Consider the following 8,451-nt stretch of genomic DNA (forward strand, 5'->3'; position numbering starts at 1 on the left):
CAGCCCGTTGTTTTCTCTCAGCCGGTGATAACACACATTCCACGGATGTCTCAGAACATTTATCCCTGAGCCAGGCAGCCTGCCAGAGCTGTGATCCAAGGCACATTCCAAAAATTGAATCCTCTCCAGCCATCTCTCCCTGGCAGGCTGCTTTTGGCCTTTGCCTCCCTGACTTCCTGAAAATGCCTCACTTCCACCCTGCAGGGGGGCTGTGATGTGCTCGGGAGGGGACTAGATTATGAATGCTTCCACATGGTGGGCATAGTAAAACTTCTGGGGCAACATTCCAGATTAGACAACAAGGGGAATTTGGAAATACTTGTTTTTGGTTTTTTAAGTAGCAGATTTTTGCTCATAAAACAAAATCTTTAGTTTGTCACATCACTTTCAAAGAGAAGATGCCAGAGATGAGCACCACTGAACTGTTGTCTCCCTCTCTCTGACCACTTCAGCAGCTCTAAGGTGGTTCATTAAAGCCTTGTCTGCTCTTTGCTTTGCTACTTGAACTGGTTCCAAACATGGTTCAGGCTAACTCAGCTCAAACACATGGGGGGGATGATGACAACAAACTGTTTAAACCAAATTTACAAACCGTCTTCTAGTCTTGATCTCTTTTGCCTTGGTGATCTGAATTTCCTCTGTATCAAAGATCTGATGCACTGGAAAGTATTGCTAAGCATCTTTATTTCCTGGCCTAAGTTACTTGACATGGATCAGGATAACAAAAAGTTCTCTCTTTCACATGGCAGGAGTCAATCATCCACCCCACAAGGAATGATATAACTTCAGTCTCTGAAGGGGGCTGGTTGTGGGCTGCTGTTGCCATGCATAAAACTCCAAATAGTTATTTACACAAGATGTTCTTTAGCCATATATGGTTTCCTCCGGAAAGTACAGAGACACAATTTCAAACCATTCACAAGGGCCCTACTAAAAGGGACTTGACTGTCATGCAAAGGCTTGACTGTTACGTTACCCACTCCAGCACTGTTATTGCAAAAGCTGTTTCCGGTGGTGGGGTGGGAGCTGATTAACAGAGGCCTGGAAGAAAGAACTGTATTTTCAGAGCCTAAGCAGGGGGCTGTGATTTGAAAGTCCTCCTGAATGGCCACTCCTATCCCCTGCTTTGTTCCTTTCTGCTCATATCTGATCTGGGTTCTCTGTGTTCATCACCCAAATCCTATAAGGATCAGTGGCCAGTGGAAACACTCTACTGCAACAATGGGGTAAAGGAGCAGTAGCTGCCTATGTTCAAAATTGAGCAGAGAATGTGGTGTTTAATTTTACCTTCAGAAATGAAGTGAAATGTTTCTAAATTAAAAAAATGGATGAAGATTTTAGGGGTCAGGGAAACTGGTAACAAGCCATAGGACCTTACACCATGTAGGTCCCTATTTCAAATCCAGCCCAGGTTCGTAGTGACTGGAAATGGTTGCCATCTGATAGATCTTCATGGATCTTTGTGACATGAGTTTGGTGGGTCCCAGTTCAGTTCCTAGAAGAGGTTAGGTGACCTCATCACAGGTGTCCTCTGAAAGTGCTTATCAATCTGGTGCATAGATTTCAACTTCTCTGCCACATAGTGGAACCTATCTCTCTCTGATTGTCCCAGCAGCACAGGGTAAGCGCTAACGTTGATCCAGTTTGGAGGTCCCAGACTGCAAGCTTTTGGCATGAATGCAATTCGCAAAGCTTTTCTCGCTGATGGATTGTTGAGTTAATTGGCCAAGACCATAACAGGGTTCAAAAAAGAACTTGATAAATTCATGGAGGATAGCTCCATCAATGGCCATTAGCCAGGATGGGCAGGGATGGTGTCCCTAGCATCTGTTTGCCAGAAGCTGGGAATGAACGACAGGGGATGGATCACTTGATGATCACCTGTTCTGTTCATTCCCTCTGGGGCACTGGCCGCTTCGGAAGACAGGATATTGGGCTAGATGAACCCTTGGTCTGATCCAGTAGAGCCATTCTTATGTTCTTCTCCATATCCTTCCCAGATAGGGCTTTTATAATGAATTGAGTAGGAGCTAGAGCCGGTTACACCCAACTGGTCCGTGACTGGGATCTAATCCAACAACAAAAATATATGTAATTTTAGAGTTTGTGAAAGGTCACATCACCAGTACCCATAACAAGCAGTGAGAACTAGCTCCGTACCCACAGAATGCCTTGTGGGGAGAGAAGGCTGGATTTCATTTGTTTGGCTAGCAGAGACTGACTTCTTCTGGGCACATGCAGTATGACACCACATGCTTCCAGCCTGGAAGTTTGGTGCTTGCCTAGTTAGGTGCCATCCACCTACTCAGCTAGCAGTTGTGCCTTGCAATGTTATTGGGTTTTTTTTTAACCTCATTGCCCAATTACTTTGTGAAACCAACCCAAGGAACCAGCTCTGCCTTTGGCAACAGTTGGGCTGTGAAATACTGCTACTGCTACTGTTACTGAATAATAAAAGAAGAAGCTTGTATATAGCAAAAGATTTACTAATTGGCAAGAGCGATTTCCTTCCCTCAGGGCTGGGTCTGCCATTGGTAAGTCCCCAAACAAGAATGGGACCCCATGTTGCTGGAGGCAGCAGGGAAGAGTTTACTCCACTTCTCCTCAGCAACCCATGAGCACATCGAACCCCTCCCCCTTTCTCATTGGCTTCCTGTAGACTAGCGAGTCCAATTCAAGGTCGCAGTCCTTATCCTGGGGGGTGCTCAGTGGGCCCAGCATATTTAAAGGAGACTGAAAGATCCCGGATGGGGACTGTGGTTGACAACTCCACTTCTCAGGCCCAGTGGAACTTTCTGTCATCAAGGTGAAACTCAGCTTTGCAGGAGACAGAGCTTCCTCAGGGTCTGGTCCTAGACTGTGGAGTAAACTCCCACAGGGACTAAAGACCATCACAAAACTCCCCACCTTCTTCTCCAAGTGCACAGTGCACTTATTCAGCCTGCCTTTGCTAATATAAACACAGAGCTGTGTTGCCATAAAAACCCAATAACAGCTTCCTTTCCCATTCCCCTCAAGAAAACCAGCAACCAAAAAGAAACCCTATCAAACTCACTCCACTGCAAAAATGTTACAAAGCATCAAGCTAGGTAGAATAGTCCTATACGGTAGCACTTCCTATCTAGAAATCTCAATGTGCTTTACAAAGATAGATAGCAGCATTATCCCCATTTTACAGAAGAGGAAACTGAGGCACAGGGAGGGACAGCAACTTAATCCACCTCACACAGCAAGTGCCTGTCAGAACTGGGACTTGAACCCACAGCTTCTCAGGTCTAGTTTAGTGCACAGCAGCTACACAGCATGGAGTTTCGCTAGAGGAGCTATTGACAGATGCACATCACTGAGGTCTCCAAATTGTATTGGGGCCCATTGCTCATATGTCTATTCTTTGCCACTCCCCAGTCGTGGAGTTAATCAACAAAAGGGAGTATTTCTCCATAGTGCTGCCTGTACGACATGCCACAACTGGTGATGGACACAGGTCAGGGATGCTTTGTGTTCCTACTTCAAGGGGGAAGAGATAGCTCAGTGGTTTGAGCACTCGCCTGCCAACTTCAGAGCTACGAGTTCAATCTTTTAGGGGGCACCCAGGGATCTGGGGCAAAATCAGTACTTGGTCCTGCTAGCAAAGGCAGGGGGGCTAGGCTTGATGATCCTTCAGGGTCTCTTTCAGTTCTATGAGAGAGGTATATTTCCATATATTATTTTTTATTTACTTTGAGGCTCAGGCATGAGAATGAAAAATGTATAGATTTTTGTGTAGGGATTTCATGATGCTCTTGGTAGGGAAATACATATCTTAGGCCAGTGGTTCTCAGCCAGGGGTACACAGAGGTCTTCCAGGGGGTACATCAACTCATCTAGATATTTGCCTAGTTTTACAACAGGCTACATAAAAAGCACTCGCATACTCAGTACAAACTGCAATTTCGTACAGACTTGTTTCTACTGCTCTATATACTATACACTGAAATGTAAGTACAAGATTTATATTCCAAACGATTTATTTGATAAGTATATGTTAAAAATGAGAACGTCAGCAATTTGTCAGTACTAGTGTACTGAGACACTTTTGTATTTTTATGTCTGATTTTTGTAAGCAAGTAGTTTTTAAGTGAGGTGAAACTTCAGGTATGCCAGACAAATCAGCCTCCTGAAAAGGGTACAGTAGTCTTAGGAGCAAGACTGGGTATCCCCCAGATTCCTTTTGTGCTATTGATAGCTGGCCCTTATTTCTGAATGTGCACAGACATCTAGCGGCCTCTCCAGGAACAGCATGACAGCACTGAGCCCCAGAAATGATTCTTCACTCCTTTGCCTGTCTTGACCGATGTCTCAGAAGTGATTTTGGACCAGTCCACAAAGGGTTCAAGACCATGCTAGCTACGGCCACCTTTAAACCCAGCTGGTGCAAGCACATTTCTAGCATGCTGAGCCCTGTTGATAGGATTTATTTTTTAAGGTGCGCAAGGCTCTCAAACTCCGTGTTGAGTATGCTGGGGTTCTAAGAAGGAGAAGGGCATAGCTTTAAGAAATTGTGCAGACCAGGTTCCAGATGACTGTAATATTTTTAAATGCAGTGTGGCCTAGAGGACTGGGAACGCAGGAAGTCTGAGTTCCCACTCCAGTTCCTCAGCTACTTAGCCTGCTGGCGTGACCTCGGCCATGTCACTTCACCTCTCTCTGCCTTGACTCCCCACTTCTGTAAAATGGAAATTATGACTGTGACAGGGTATCTACTTCACACTGGCACTAATGGGATTAATCAGAGCTTAATTAAAGCACTGAGAGGCTGGGCCAGGTCTGATTAAAGATGAGTCCCAGCTGGGACTGGAGCTGAGTAATTAGTTTGAAGTGAAGAGGGCTGGAGCAGACAAGATTAGCAGGGAGAGTGGGAAGAACTCAGCAGCTGTTTTCTAGTAGATGGCAGAGAGACAGACAAGACCTGCTGGAGAAGGTTGATGCAACTGACCAAAGCTGGGCAATCCTGCTGGGTAGAAGGCTCAGGTGAGGCCCCAAGATAGAGAGGAAGAAGCTGAATCCAAGATGCAGGGGCCCTGGAACAATTTGTATAGTGGGGGTGCTGAGAGCCATTGAACCAAACTGTTGTCCCGGTACATAATGGAAACCACTTCAATCCACAGGGTGCTGCACAACCTCTTGTTCCAGCTCCTATGCCTGGACACGCTCAGCGTGGGAGGACTCAAAGGCAGAGAGGCCTGGCATATGGAATGCTGCAGGGGGCCGACTCACCGGAGCCCTGATGCGAGGGTCGCTGTGGACTGGGGACACAGGCAAGGGCAGGACCTGGCTGTCTAGGTAGAAGCTCTGGGTGGCTTTGCTCAGCACAAGAGGCTGGAAAGGGGCTGGGGAGAAATGCCACGGTAGAAAGGAGTCCTGCGGAGGCAGCGGCAAGAAGTTGGATGGAGCAGACCTTGGCAGCTGGTTAAAGGGTCTGGGGGCTTGACCCGGTGTGGTGGGGCAGGCCAGGTTCCCTTACAGCCACAGCAGAAGTCCAAAGCCTCCCTGAGGGAAAGGGATGAGGACAATTCAGAGCCTGCCGAGAAGGGTGTAAGGACTCCTGGGGCCAGGATCAGGGCCTGAAGACCTGTCGAGGTCTTGGAATTATTATTTGGACTTGTTTGTTGCCCCTTCTGTTACCCTGGAAGGGGTGGGACTATCTGGCCAGAAGGCTGAGCCATGAGAAGTGGCAGACTGATGCCGGAGTAAAGCGACTGCCAGCAGGAGATTTTGGAAGAGAGCCATCTACACCACCCCCAGCTGGGAGGTGGGCGTGTCAGGGGTGAGTCCACCCTTTTACAAATATCTTTTATGTCTTTGCTGAAATACCGGGAGCTCTTCCTATGAAAAATGCTGACATAAGAGCCAGGTATTTAATTTAACCTCAGCATCCAGTTGTATCCTGCATAGATTCTGTTTAGCTAATGCCACACAATTATTGGTTTCCCATATATTTCTGGGACACATTTAATGCTGGGTGCACCCCTCTGAATATTTGGGAAAATCTGGATCTGAATTCTGTATCTTGGAGCCTGTCTCTAGTTAATAGCACATGCTGCAGCATTGGCTGCAGCACATATGAAGTCAGGCCAGCCTGTGTGTTACTGGCGCTGAAGGCGCAGTGAAGCTACCTGTATTAAACTTTTCAAGATTGACTTCTGAGTTGGAGGGCTCTATTTTGAGGTGTCCAGTTGGAGACACCTTGGCCCTGATTTTCATGGCCGAGTACGTTGCATCTGAAGTCTCTAGGAGCTGGAGATAGTGAATACCTCTGAAAATCAGCCCCCTTGAAGTTGTATAATAGCTAATGGAAATTCTGGAAGGGAAGTTAAACTCGGTGCAGGGTTTAAGACAATCTCTAATTTTTAGGGATCAGGAGGAGAATTGATGTAGGGGGACAGATTATCTGACTGTGGGGTTCTCTGAAGCATCTGTTGTTGAACATGGTTGGAGTCAGGAAATTGGATTAGATGGACCTTGGGGCCGATCCTCTCTGCCAGTTCCTGTGTTTCTATGTCTCAAATCGGGCATCCGAAAATGGAGGCTGCCCAGAGTTTGTGGCCATTTTGGAAAACATCGGCCCATGCTCCTGATGTCCTCTCATGCAGCATAAGCTCGGAAACCAAGAGCTCGATCCAAAGCTCATTGACATCGATGGAAGGGCTCTCATTGACTTCAATGGGTTTTGGATCAAGGCCTGGGTGCAGCTTCTGACTGCGGCGTGAAATCTGCTGGCAGTGGACAGGTCTCTTTTCCTCTGGTCACTGACCCAGACATGTCACTGTAGGAGCCTGGTGCTGCTTCTGTTGAAATCGGTGGGAGTGCTGACATATGAGCAGGCCTGAAGAGTCCAATCCATTGCTTCCCTCCCTCTTGGAATGATTGCACTTTGCTATGCTCCTAGTATCCTCCCATCACCCAGTTCCTCTCTTCCTTCCGTGTAAAATCCTGCTGCTGAGATTGGCTCCTCGACCTGGTCCATTCCTTCCCCCCTTCAACTGCCTCCTGAAAGCTCCCACTTGTCCTGAGGGGCAGGCCTATCAATCACAGCTGTTCCCATGATGTAATGTTAAAAGGGAAAGACCCAAACACACACAATAATGAATGTAAGATGGTCTTCTCAGTGCCTATACTGGGCCTAGCACATCAGGGCCCTGCTGCCTGACTCAGACCTCTGGGTGCTACTGTAATACAAAGGAATGCTAGTAACCAGCAAGGTGCGTGCCCGTCATCACCACTCAGTCACTTTTGTTTGCCTGTTTCGGTGGCTTTGACATATGGAAAACACATGGGTTTTTTTTTGTTGGTCATTCAACTGTATACCGTATTTTGGTGCTATGCGAATGATAACTTCCCAATCTTATGCTGCATTTGAGAGAGAGAATTCCTAATAAAGCAGGTGACTGACGGTCAGGACTCCCTGAGTTCTGTGTCGTCTGCTGGGAGAGATTGTGGTCTAGTGGCTAGATCAGTGGACTAGGACTCCTGGGTTTTATTACCTGCTGTGGGAGGCAGATTGTGATCGAGGGGTCAGGACTCCTGGGTTCATTCTCAACAATGCCACTAACTCCCTGGCTCGCTCTAGGCAGGTCACTTCACCTTGATTTTTTACCTCCCTGTGGAATGGGGGTAAAATTTGCTCACCTCTGAGAGATGTGGGGTGGAAGGCTTAAATATCTGCTTTGGATAAATGATGCCGTGTAAACATGAAGTGCACAATTGAGATGCGACAGGGTGAGGTGATGACTCCTAATACTATCCCTCTGCCCCTCTCTGCTGAAGATCAGCTCTAAGCTAGGTGATAATTGGCAGGCGTACTGTATTTTGGAGTGTATTTTAGTACTATGATCGAAAGCTCACTGAAATTGGAGGAAATGCTCTCCCCCATCCAGGGCCGGCTCCAGGCACCAGCGAATGAAGCAGGTGCTTGGGGTGGCCCATGGAAGGGGGCAGCACGTCCGGGTCTTCGGTGGCAAGTTCCTCTCAGAGGGAAGGACCGGCTGCTGAATTGCCGCTGAAGAATAGAAGCGGGGTGGTAGAGCAGCCGCTGAAGTGCCACTGATCGTGGCTTTTTTTGTTTTTTTTTCCCCTTCGCCCCTTGGGGCGGCAAAAAAGCCGGAGCCGGCCCTGCCCCCACCTCTTCCCCCAGTCAACTCCAGTAGCCTTTGAATCAGTGCTATTTCTTATCAAAGAGTGACCTCTGCTTGTCAAGTAACAGGCCAAAGATCAGGTCTCAGAAAAAGGTTCAATTACTGCAGACGTAAACGAAACCAGATCAAGGCACTGGGCGCTGGTGGGCAGTACTTTATGCCATCTGGACGTTTGATTGCTCTGTAGTTTGTATCTCTCAGGCAGGGAGGTAAAGGTTGAGATACGCAGGATTGGCATTGGATATGAGAGTCTCACAAAGCCGGAAGGCTGCAGCCT

Source organism: Chelonoidis abingdonii, chromosome 11, assembly GCF_003597395.2.
Source record: "Chelonoidis abingdonii isolate Lonesome George chromosome 11, CheloAbing_2.0, whole genome shotgun sequence".
Taxonomy (NCBI): domain Eukaryota; kingdom Metazoa; phylum Chordata; order Testudines; family Testudinidae; genus Chelonoidis; species Chelonoidis abingdonii.